At 34.5% G+C, this 12,658-nt stretch overlaps 1 protein-coding gene across 1 annotated transcript in view; it reads right to left on the bottom strand.

Moving 5' to 3' along the window:
* Hmgs (hydroxymethylglutaryl-CoA synthase) overlaps positions 1 to 12,422 on the bottom strand; it is a 169,161-nt gene extending 156,739 nt beyond the window's left edge. Inside the window, exon 1 of the mRNA XM_090404627.1 lies at positions 12,391 to 12,422. The gene's annotated coding sequence lies outside the window, so the exon portion shown is untranslated. The remainder of the gene's footprint in view (positions 1 to 12,390) is intronic.
* Positions 12,423 to 12,658: the final 236 nt, after the last annotated feature.

Raw genomic sequence — 12,658 nt, 5'->3', positions numbered from 1 at the left:
TATAACTATACATCTCGTACCTATGTAACCCTGTGGAGATGGGCACTTGCTTCTATAACGCTAGAACACGATAAGAATGGCTATTTCAGGTCTGATTCGAGTAGCTATCTAGATCTAGAAGAATTTTCCTAGGCCTTTTTTTTAAAAAAACCGGTTACCAAGTTAGCCTATCTTAGGACCACGGGATGACGGCAGTTATTCGTCATTCCGGCTTCTTAGGAAACCATTAATAGCTTTGAGTTTAGTTATGAGTAATGACTTAAGATGGAGACCGTTTGCACACAATTTCCTGAAAAGTTATGTAGGGCTAAAGGAGTCCTCCCCTCACACACACACACTCCTTGAATGATTAAAAGGTGTTAAAGTTATTTACTTAATTGTAGAACTGCAGTTAATATCGCACAGTCTTGCCATAAATAATGTTACAACTTCCGTACACAATCGCGCTACCTACAGAATTGCACTAGCCCGGTTTTCTGTTAGTGGCGCTGTGCGCCGCCAACTTTTGCGTGTTTATCAATAGAGAGAGTTGCTAGCTGTAGGGGTTAACATGCAGTAGTCAGATGATGAGAATCGTAATAGTACTTCACAAGGTTGGAATGCAGTCTGTTATTTTCAACACGCTAAAAACACTCGAGATCAGTAGGATGTTTGGTTATCGGACTGTTAACGGTTATAACGATACAAAAGATGTATCTGACACTCAAAGAAAAAGTTGAGCACGCTGCGTTAGAGCGCAACAGCTTGTGAGGACTGTGAAGGCATGCCTCCGCTGTAATCCTATGAAAATGAAGAAGGCGATGTTGCGAGAGATTAACGTTTCGATGTCACGTGTACTAACTGATGATACCTCGACACCTAACACCACAGAGTGATAAGATCAAATTTACTTCTCTGGCGGCGTGTAGACAAAAGACACAGAGCTATCCTCTTCACAAATGACATTTTCACCACTGAAGAGTCGTTTGACTGCCAAAATGATCGGGCCGGCGTTATCGCATTGGCCCGATCATTTTGGTCCGAAATTATCGCATGGCCGGCGTTACCATTTAGGTAAACTAGGCAACCGCCTAGGGTGCAAAACTCAAAAGATTGCAAAATTAAAGGCAAGAAAAATTAAAATTTGATTTTCATATATTATACATATTGTATATTACTTTGTATATTATTAATAAAGCATGCGAAAATAAATTTTATTTTTTATATTTAAAATTTCATTTAAAAAAATATCCAACTTGTGAAGTTTGCCTAGGGCGCAAAATAACCTGGCACCGACAGTGGGTATATGCCCCATATGGTCGCACAGCATGTGCCATAGCACCCAGAATTGAGAGAGGTCATCAAATATACTTCTGCGTCAGTGATAATGTGGTGGGGACTGACGTATCAGGGGTAGCCAAGTGCATTTCTGCGAGAAAGGGGTCAAAACGGTATCAAAGCTCCAAAGTGTATCAAGACACAGTGCTCGAACCTGTGGTACGGTCTCTGAACACTACCTTGTTTCACGCTACACCGCGAACCTTTCAACAGGACTTAGCCCCTGCACACAAGGCGGGAGAGGACACACAACAGTGGTCGGAGACGAATGTGCTCGGACACATATCACCATCTGATTGGAAGTCCCGATCTAAATCCTTTGGACTTCAAATTGTGGTCGGAGCTTGAGAGAGAGAGTAGCCAGCAAAACAATACATCCCCCCCCCCCACACACACACATACACACAACATCGCCACTTGCAGGTGGATTTGGAGCGAGCAGTGACAACGTTTCCGTTGGATGTTGTGAGTGTCATCACCGATATGTGGCCTCAACTTCAAGCGCACATGAAGGCCAAAGAGAGACATTTTCAACATTGAGCGCTGCTATAAATTATACATGAGGTCTATATGTGCTGAAAGCTGTAAATGATTTCCTGATAGGCTAATCGCATTTTGGTTTTCTATCTTGTGTGGTATAGCTGAGCTTATAGTATAAGGAAATGCTCGGTCATGTCGCACTTTTTTTTTTTTTTTGCTTGTGCTTGTAGATTCTTTTTAAGCTGTCTTATCATGTTTTATTTGGAGTAGTCCCATTGACTGTTTCCTACACACAACCTTGTTTCCTAAACTAATCTTGCTTATTGTCTTTTTTTACGACCTTTATTACGTGATACATTTCCATAGTTTGAATTTAACTATGATATTTAACGGATATCGTCTCGCTACTGAATTCTGTAGTAACAATAAGTGGAGCAAATAATCCTATACTACAAATAAAAATCGAGCAAAATACAAAAAAAAAATTACTTTATTCCTCTCACATTTTTTCTCGTTTACTCTTAAATTACCAATTTAATGCGTGGTACAGTTATCCAGCTGCTGCTGTATCATTCAACGTGCATTCGGACATCGATCCTGAGTCATCATTATCTTCAAGGATTTGAAACTTTGCATCTTCTCCAGAGTTTCTTGCTTGAAGAGAACTAACCAGTTCAAAACAGCTGTCCGGTCAGTGAAACCTTATCAAAATGGACTAATAAAAAGCGAATACGTAGACACTTTGGCGGCGCCTATGTCTTCTAAATAGTCTACACTAAGGCAACTCGTGAATGCCGGGGAGTGTATTCCCGTAAGCTCTCTGGTCAACTTACCTTAAAACTTTCATAGTTTCAACATTCGACTTTGAAATAATGTTGGATCTAATATCCACTTTGCTTATGTAATTTTGCATCGCCGAACTGTAGCCTTTAGGCGCTTTATCTTAGTAATAAATTATGTCACTTTACTCTCCTTGATATTATCATGGTCTTTCTTTTACTAATACCTCTTTTCTCCATCTCTTCATCCTTAAGCCTTCAAATGATGTTAAGGATTCTCCCGTGATTGATTCTCCATGAGGATTCTCCAGTACATGATTGATTTCTCAATTTCCTACTTTAAATTTCTTGAATCTTAGTTACAGCGTTTAAGCAATCACTCATCAATAACCCATGTTCCTGATGTACATCTCTTGTTAAAAATTCCTGAAACCCCGGATTAGTTATCCTAACATAGTTTCAATACTTGCAAAAATGTTTCTGTCTTTCAAAAGATCTCTTGGGATTAAGAGTTTCCATATTCATTTCCATGGGACCTTATAAACAGTTTTCTAGAAATTAAAAAAAATGTATTTTGAAAAATTATACCTCTTTTTTGCACTGATTTGCCTGAACTAAGGTAGAGTCCTGGGTACTTCTTTCTAGTTCATAGATGATCTTCCATATAAATATGTAATAAATAAATTTTCTAACGCCTGTTATCCCTAAAGGGAGTAGGCGAGGCCATTTAGCTCAAACTAACTTTTGAAGTATAGTGAGCTGCTAGCCTCTGTCCTTAGCCAATCACAGAATAGCTGCCCAAGACTACTTGTGACTTTAATTGCATTCCGGTGAGAAGAGTACAGCAGGCAACTACTGCCATCTCGTGGTCCCTGATCCAAATACTATATTGACTGAAATAGTGCGAATTCTGCGGTCGATTTTCTTGAGTTTACAGGATGGAAAGCCCAAGTTTCCGAGACAAAAAAAAAATGCTTGCGAGATCGACTAAGTCGGGAGCCGGTCGAAGAAAGGCGTATAAAAAAGCCTCTTCGTTGATTAGAATCGAACTTAGAGCAGTCTTTGTTCGAATTTCCTAGCATTATGGACGCAAACGTCATTTCCGCACAGCTCTGATCTCCCTAATCATTGCTCCAGGATTCTAGTGTATATCTTAACCAAGGCTGAGGAAATAAAGTCCTCAATGATTACAGCAATCTGTGTTCTTTTTTCTTTTTGTTGATAAATTGTATTACTTCCACTTCCCAAGATTTCTTTGGCTTCAAGACCCATCAACATTTTGATCTAAACAAAGAGATTGATATATTTATGAACAATGTAGGATTTTCCTTCCTTACCCAAAAGTGAGGCCAATGTATTATGTCTCTTAATTGAGTGTGTTCCTTTAACCATTTTGCCTGTTTTTCAGAATGAGAAATTCGTTTCGAGGAATAAACTCCCTGCCAACTCCAAACGAATCTAGCTAACTCGTTTCTAGTGGAAATGCTCTTATAAAGCTTCTTTGCACCTAGATGGGATTACAACCAGATCTTTTCAATTGAGGTCATCATTACCGATTGAGCTAATTTTTTTCTTATCTTTGTTTCATTTTGTTGATGCTTTTGTGAGTATAGTTAGTCAATAACAATGTATAGTTTTCAGCTTCAGACCTGCCGAACCAAATCACTTCAATCAAGCCAAAACAAAAACCAATCATTCAATCTATATTGCGTTTTGGAAAAGTTTACCTCGCACCGCTTGCTTAAGGAAATAGCCTCCATCTGCCACACACACACACACACACACACACACACACACACACACACACGCACACATTGATATACTAAAGATTTTGTAACCTCTACCTTGTGGGAATTTAAAAACAATGGCAGAGAAATCACCACTTCTAGCCAACAGCAATCCTCGGCTTTCTCAAAACGTCCTCCTTACACTCGCCCAAGACTCACTCCATTTTTTAAATGATATGTTTCAACAAGTCGACGGGAATTCCATAAAGTAATAACCGGTACTGTAACCGGTCAATAACAATGTATAGTTTTCAGCTTCGACTAAGTCGGGAGCCGGTAGAAGAAAGGCGTATAAAAAAGGCTCTTTTCGTTGACTAGAATCGAACTTAGAGCAGTCTTTCTTCGGATTTCCTAGCGTTATGGACGCAAACGTCATTTCCACACAGCTCTGATCTCCCTAATCATTGCTCCAGGATTCTAGTGTATATCTTAACAAGGGCTGAGGAAATAAAGTCCTCAATGATTACAACAATCTGTGTTCTTTTTTTTTTTTTCTTTTTTGTAGATAAGTTATAAGTTTTATTACTCCCACTCGCCAAGATTTCTTTGGCTTCAAGGCCCATTAATATTTTGAACTAAACAAAGAGATTGATATATTTATGAACAAGGTGGGATTTTCCCACCTGTTTCCTTGTATCCTTGTTCACGGAACATTTCTTTTGTGCAACAATCATTCCATGAAGTCAATAAATAATAAAAATAGAAAGAAAACTGTAAAAAGCACTTTTTTTTTTTGGAAAATATATTTGACACATTTATTTTTTTTACTAGAATGGCCCTTTATATGACGCATATTCTTCTGTGTTTTTTTTAAGTTAAAAAAAAAAAAAAGAAAAAAAGAAGACTATGCTTAGAATGTTATTTTTTATTAAATGAAAAATATTCTATTTTGTCCTGTGCAGGATAAAGTGATTCAAACCGATAATGATAAATCATGCTCTAGCTGAACGAATTTAATGAAATTTGATAATCAGAATTTTGATTAATATTTGTCAACTGATCGCTTTCATGATAAAATTTGGCAAAAGAAAATCACGTATACACACGAGAAACAAATGTAGACCAAATGATACAAAAAGGAGATTACGTAACAAACTTAATTTAATTTTATTTTAATTATTATTATTTTTTTTATTTTAACCATTATTTATTTATTTATTTGTTTATTTTGTATGCAATTATTTTCTTACTTCTTATATTTTTCCTTCTTTTGTTGTGCAAATCCAATCTCTCGCTTATAGTTTTTGACGTTGTTAATAATCTTAATGACAACTGAAAAATGTCACCAGTGACCCAGTAACATATGGTTTCCTGGTATTTCCCCCACCCCCTCTGCTTCCCTTTAGTCAACATATCAATGGTTTTCAAATATTAAAAAAGATTATAAGGAAATTCAAATATATTATATATACATGACACTTGAAAGACATACATAATAAAGAATGTAAAAAAATATTTTGAAGTGCATTAGTCATGAATGTTAAGAAGGTGTACACGTACGGTCTTTTCAGGAAATTCTTAAATAACTGTAACTAAACAATTAAGACAGTCATAAACAGAGAGGAAAGAACCGAATATATGCACACATAACTGGCAGACGTAATATTTTCTATGAAAACACTAAGGCGAAGTTATGAATGTTAAGAAGGTGTACACGTACGGTCTTTTCAGGAAATTCTTAAATAACTATAACTAAACAATTAAGACAGTCATAAACAGAGAGGAAAGAACGAAATATTATGCACACATAACTGGCAGACGTAATATTTTCTATGAAAACATTAAGGCGAAGCTGTTCGTATTTCTTTCTTGGACAATTGCTGTTAGTGGTTTTACAATGTTCGAAAGAGAGAGAGAGAGATAGGAGGGATACGAAGTCGATAATGATTGTAATATGTGGCGAGCTAAGATATTTTTTAATCAAAATTTCTTCGCTTACAATTCTTAAATGGGAAGTGAGTTTATTTTTCAGCTAGTGAAAGTAAAATGAACTTTTCAGTTGTTGTTGTTTTTTTTAAGAAAAACAAATTTAATTAAATGTAAAGAATTTTTTTTAAAATAACAACTTTTTATACAACTTTTTACACACACACACTGTATGGAAAGAAGTTAACGAACACCGTGAAGAACAAACAGCCATAGCGTGACCTTAATATAAGATGCAGGACCTTTCTCTGCGATGACTGCAACAATCTTGTGGTGCAGATTCCACAAGAGTACGATAGCAATCGATAGAAATTTTGGACCATTCTTCCTTTACGCATGTAATGAGGTCCTGGACTATTATGGGGCGGACGTCTCTCCAGTTCATCCCACAGATGTTCAATAGGGTTCAGATAAGTCGACGATAATGTTCATCTGCTAGAGCATTGTCGTCATCCCCAGACACAGAGTACAAATTAAGTTCAAATTTTTTGAGAATCTTTTCCAGTATATTTATGGCTAGTCCTCTGTCCAGTGACTCTACCAGGTCATCAGCGTCAATCCCACTCATACCGAGAAAACGAGGTGCAAAATCAATGGTTAAGATCGTGGGTCCTTGAGTTCGCGTAGATGTCCCATAGACCCAGTCAGTGGTCTACCCGCAAAGAGAATCTCGCAGCTGCAAAAGACTGCCAGAAAAACCAAGCGATAGAAAAACGTGCGAAATAACAGCAATTTTTAGTTTTATAGTACCCTAATAAAATGGGAAAAGGAATGTCAAGAACTCACTTGGCCACAGAGTGAAAACCTACCTCCCTAAAATACCATAAATCCACCACTGGTCCTCATAGCTGGTGGGGCCTACACTGCCATCAGACCTCGTGCATTTTTCATTCAGAGGGGGAGACAGTAGGTTTCAAACTGTGTTAACTCCAGTGCAATGGAAGTTTCCCGAAAAAACCTTATATAAAATCCAATCAGATACAGCCTAAAATAACACGTCCGATCACATCAAAATCATCCCAATCTCTTCAATGCACTGAAAAATCATAGTCCCTCTGCACATTATATAGCCATTCCTTAAATTTAATTGGCAACTATGCTGTGGAATCTTGTCCGGAAGCAGTGCAATATTTTTGTTTTATCCAAAATGAATATAATTACTTTTCATCATCAACAAGAAGATTTGGTATACTCCTTAACCATTTAGAAAAAAAATCTTTAAGAGTTAAAAGACTAAATGAAACGAGCTGGTCCGCAAGAGCTGACGCTATATTGGCTTTGAAACGTAGATATGAACAAATTAAAGAGACATCACTTGAACTATCCGTTTTTTTCTCATGAAAAACTTATTTCTAAATTAAAAAACTCATCACTTGCTGAACATTTTGACAGACTAGAAACAGCAATTTTCTAGAAACAGTTGTGTGGGACAAAATTTTACAACAAATACTAGTAAATCTCTACAAGATCCCGATATGAATTTGTTGTTAGCTAATAATTCTTTAGTCTTTAGCTGATTTTATTTTAGGAAATTAATGAAACAGCAAAAAGCTATTTAGACATATTAGATATGTTTGACTTTTTTGAAGAAAGATATACATCAAGACAAGTACAAGACTAGTATTAACAAAATTTTACAAACTTATGGGACTGATATTGACTCAGAAAAATTCATTGATGAAGTTAAGCAATTTTTAATAATGATAAAGGGGAAAAAAAATTCTGCAATTAAAAATATGTACAAATTTATAAACGATGGATTAAAATCCACTTTTCCGAACGTAGAAACAATTTTAAAAATATTTTTGACGATGCCTATTTCAAATACAAGTGCTGAACGCTCATTTTCAGTGTTGAAACGAATAAAACATTATTTAAGAAGCAACTTGCAATAAAATAAAACAAGTGACCTGTCGTAATTATGCATTGAATCAGATGTAATGGACTTGATTAATTATGATGACATTATAGATATATTTGCTAAAACCAAAGCCAGAAAAAAAAAAAAAATTATTAATTTTATTTTTAATTTAAATTCGAACTGATTTATTTTTATACTTTTTTAAATGCAAATATATGTATACCAATGTTGTGTTATTTTTATCTTATTAAAATTAGTTATTATGGAAATGTCGACTTTTTTCAATAAATTTTTTTTAAAAAATGCGTATGAATTTGATTAACTGAAATAGACTTGTTTTTTTGAGGCCTCATATGATGTTTGTGCCTAGGATCTCCAAAAGTATAAATGCAGTCTTGAACACGCGACTCGTTACATGGCAAGATGCACCTTGCCCATGGGAATGTGTGTTAACTTCTTTTCAAATAGTGTGTGCATCAACAACTCCACAGCAGTTCAATAAAGTGATTAGTGGTACTGTATCGTTGTTCTAAAACCATTTCTTTTGTGCAAGAACCGTTCCACGAAGAAATCAATAAATAATAAAGAATAGAAAGAACAATAAAAAAAAACATTAAAAAAATGATTTTTTTTGAAAATATGATTTAATACATTATTTTTTTACTATAATGGCCTATAACATATATTTATTGTTACTATAATATATTTTGTTACTATATATGACTCATATTCCTTGTTTTCTTAAAGTTGAAAAAAAAAAAAAAAGACTTTGTTTAGAATAACTTATAAATTCACACATATGCCACAGTAATTAACTTTTTAATAATATGTAAATATTTCTTCTTAAGTATCATCAGTACAGTTTTTTAATGTAATTCCTATTGTTTAATAACTGTACTGATGATGTCTTATTATACTTAAGACGAAATATTTATTATTGTTAATAAATGCATGCATTTATAAGCATTCCATTTATTCTTTTATTTTTGTAGACAGAAGACGTTTTAAGCTTGCGCGGCAATAATTGAGCTTTGCGTTGTGTATCGAAGGCCGCGCTAGTCAAACTACCTTGGCTTGCTCGGTTGTGGGAGCAGCCAGGTCCTCGCTTCAGCACTGTGATTTCATACGCGCGCATAGCCATTTCCGCTCCCTCTACGTCATCTCACCCTGTTGCTTAAACAAGGGCCATACGCAGTCAAAGTAGCTCTAGTCAGTGAGCTTCAGCCAGCCCTTACAAGTGGGCGTGTTTCTTGGGAAAATTAAGTTACAACCAACTTCTTATGACGATGTTATTGACCAGTTCATAAAGAAGAACTGTAGGGTAGAATTTGTATTCAAGTAGCTAAAGTGAAAAAGATAGAATACCATTTGTAAAATAAATGTTGTATTTGCATGATTAAATGTACATAAATTTCTAAATACAGGTAACCCTCGTATAACGCGTATAATGCTTATACAACGAGGTTTCGATATCACGCGGTCTAAAATTGTAGTAACCCTTGTTGAACGCGGTACTTATACAACACGGTTCCGATAAAAACACAGTCTACAAATTGTAGTAACCCTTTATCTTTTCATGTTTTTCACCGCGCGACTTAAAAATCAAATTTTATCTTCGTGTTAAATTTGTGTTTGCCTGTATCCCGCATGTATTTATAAGTAGCGAATTTATATTAGGGGAAATACCTTTTAGCGCGCATGTACCTCAATTGTTTACTGTATAAAACGTTTAATAATTAAGGGGATGCAAATCCCTGTTGTTCAACTGTCAGTAAGCAAAACTCTAAGATCGAGAACTACGAATCTATAAGTTTGGCTTTCAATTTATGTCATAATATACAAACACACCTTTATGGCATTCGTATAGTAAAGGTATGTAAGTTCTTTTCACTTAAACCTTGTTATTTTCCAGGTCTACCTACTCACTGATGAGACCTCAAAAAAGGTTGAAACGGGTCTGGGTAGTGACCTCTCCCTCATAATGTAATTACAGTATTACATCCCCTAGGGGCTGTGTTTTAACATTATGAGAAAATATCAAGGGTAGTGAGGGAGCTTGCTCCACCTTTGTTTCGAGTTGCCTTGGTGTTTTACTACCAAGTGGTCATTTACACTTGGATTTGCCGATAGTTTTTCGGTATATATATATATATATATATATATATATATATATATATATATATATATATATATATATATATATATATATATATATATATATATATATATGTATATATATATATATATATGTAGAAAGTATTTTTACCTTGGGTAAAATTATGTTAAAGATACCAAGCAATTTTGAACTTGGTTTTACTCCATTTCCCAAGTAAGCAAACAGACAAAAAGTCAAGTTTGCGCCTGCAATTGATGCAAGTCTAACTGATCCTACAGGTAGTGCAAGACCAGGGCAACTCGTGGTAAAGGTGGGGCAAGCTCCGATCACTAATCTTAATATTTACCCTTAATGCCATAATTAATATAATTAATTAATGCCTTAATTAATATATATATATATATATATATATATATTGAACAACAAGGGATTTGTATCCCCTTAATTATTATTAAGGATGCCAGAAAAATAGCCGTTTGGCTTTCAATTTATGTTATAGTATAAAACGTTTATTGTTGAAAATTGTCCTCGTTTCTGCCAGGAAAGTGCATTAAAAATCATAAGTGTGTTCATCTGAAGCTGAGCACTTTATTTTATGGTGAGTTACATACAATATGTAATGCTTGCTTTTTTTGTGTAAAAAATGATTTTTATAGTAATGGCCATAAATTACAACGAAAGGGAAAACCAACATTAAAAACATTAAAAACAAATTAAAATTAATTTCTCTCGAAGAAAAATATTCAAAATCTTGGATCGGTTGAAAAATGGAGAAAAACCAGGAGTTTTTGCAGGGACTTTGAATTTAAATGAATCAGCAATTCGAACAATCAAACAAAATGAACATAAAATCCGAGAAAGTGTTTGTTGCTTGGTCAACGATAAGTGCAAAGCGCGTTGCTCGTGTACGCGATATTCTAATGGGAAAATGGAGAAATCTCTAATGATTTCGATAGAAGATTGCACCTCAAAAGAAAATTCCTATGGATGGAAATCTTATTAAACAAAAAAACTTAAAGTTTATAAATATTTATAGTGCAGACCAGGTGTTCAATGCGGATGAATCCGGGTTATATTGGAAAAAAGTGCAAAAACGCACCTATATATTTCGAAAAATGAAAGATCAGCTCCTGGATTCAAAGTTTCCAAAGATAGAATTACTCTACTGTTTTGTAGTAATGCATCAGGTGATTACATGACAAAACCAGTGTTTATTAACCAATCCTCAAATCCTCGTGCTATGAAAGATTAAAATATGCACTATTTTATTTTGGCTAAAACATTTATGCATTATGTGCAATGAAGTTTAAGTACAATTTGTAATTTTTATAATTTTATACTATTTTTTTTTCATAGTTTATGTTTTCTTAACTTACACGAATTACCTGAATTAAATAAAAAAAAAAATTTTTTTTCTTGGATATGTCGTTGTTTATATAATTTAAAAAAAAATACGATTTCGGAACATAACCCTACTTTTTCTATGTGATCTGAGACTCGCATAACGCGATTTATATTACGCGCGGCATTTCTGCTGAACCTAACATTCGCGTTATACGAGAGTTACCTGTACATAGTTTTAAATGGTCAGTAATTCATTATTCCGCTAATCAGACTTCAATCACACCTCTCATTCCCTGAATGATAACAAGAGCAAGCGTGAATTTCAAAACCAGCATTCGCCCCTGCTAATGATACAAGAATGAGATTACCTAACAGATTTTATTGAGTTTTATTTTTTTTAATTTTTAATCATTATTTATTTTTTTTTTTTGTATGCGATTATTTTCTTACTTCTTTTATTTTTCCTTCTTTTGTTGTGCAAATTCAATCTCTCGCGTATAGTTTTTGACGTTATTATTAACCCTAATGATATCTGACAAATGTCACCAGTGACCCAGTAACATACGGTTTCCTGGTTTTTTTTTTTTTTTTTTTTTTTTTTTTTTTTTTTTTTTCCCTTTAGTTAAACATATTGATGGTTTTCAAATCGTTTAAAAGTTTATAAGGAAATTCAAAAATATATACATGAGACTGAAAGAATTACATAATAAACTACGTAATGTTTTTTGTAAGATATTTTAAAGTTCATTAGTAATGAATGTTAGGAAGGTGTATACATACGGTCTTTTCAGGAACTCCCAACTACAGCTACAGTATCAAGAAAGTCATAAACAGAGAGGAAAGAATCAGATATTTATATAAACACCAAACTGGCAGACGTAATGTTTTCGTACGTGTAAAACATGAACAGCTTCGCTTCGTAGAAAACATTACGGCGAAGCTGTTCATATTTCATTCTTGGACAATTTCTGTTGGTGCTTTCGAAATGCTCGGAAGAGAGAGAGGGAAAGATAGTAGAGGGGTGGGGGAAGAAACGAAATTGCCATAA

The sequence above is a fragment of the Typopeltis vanoorti genome, chromosome 15, assembly GCF_054136105.1.
Source record: "Typopeltis vanoorti isolate ZY-2024b chromosome 15, IOZ_Tvanoo_1.0, whole genome shotgun sequence".
NCBI classification, from domain to species: domain Eukaryota; kingdom Metazoa; phylum Arthropoda; class Arachnida; order Uropygi; family Thelyphonidae; genus Typopeltis; species Typopeltis vanoorti.
Note: the sequence above shows the minus strand (reverse complement) of the source record. Positions and strands in the feature narration are given on the sequence as shown.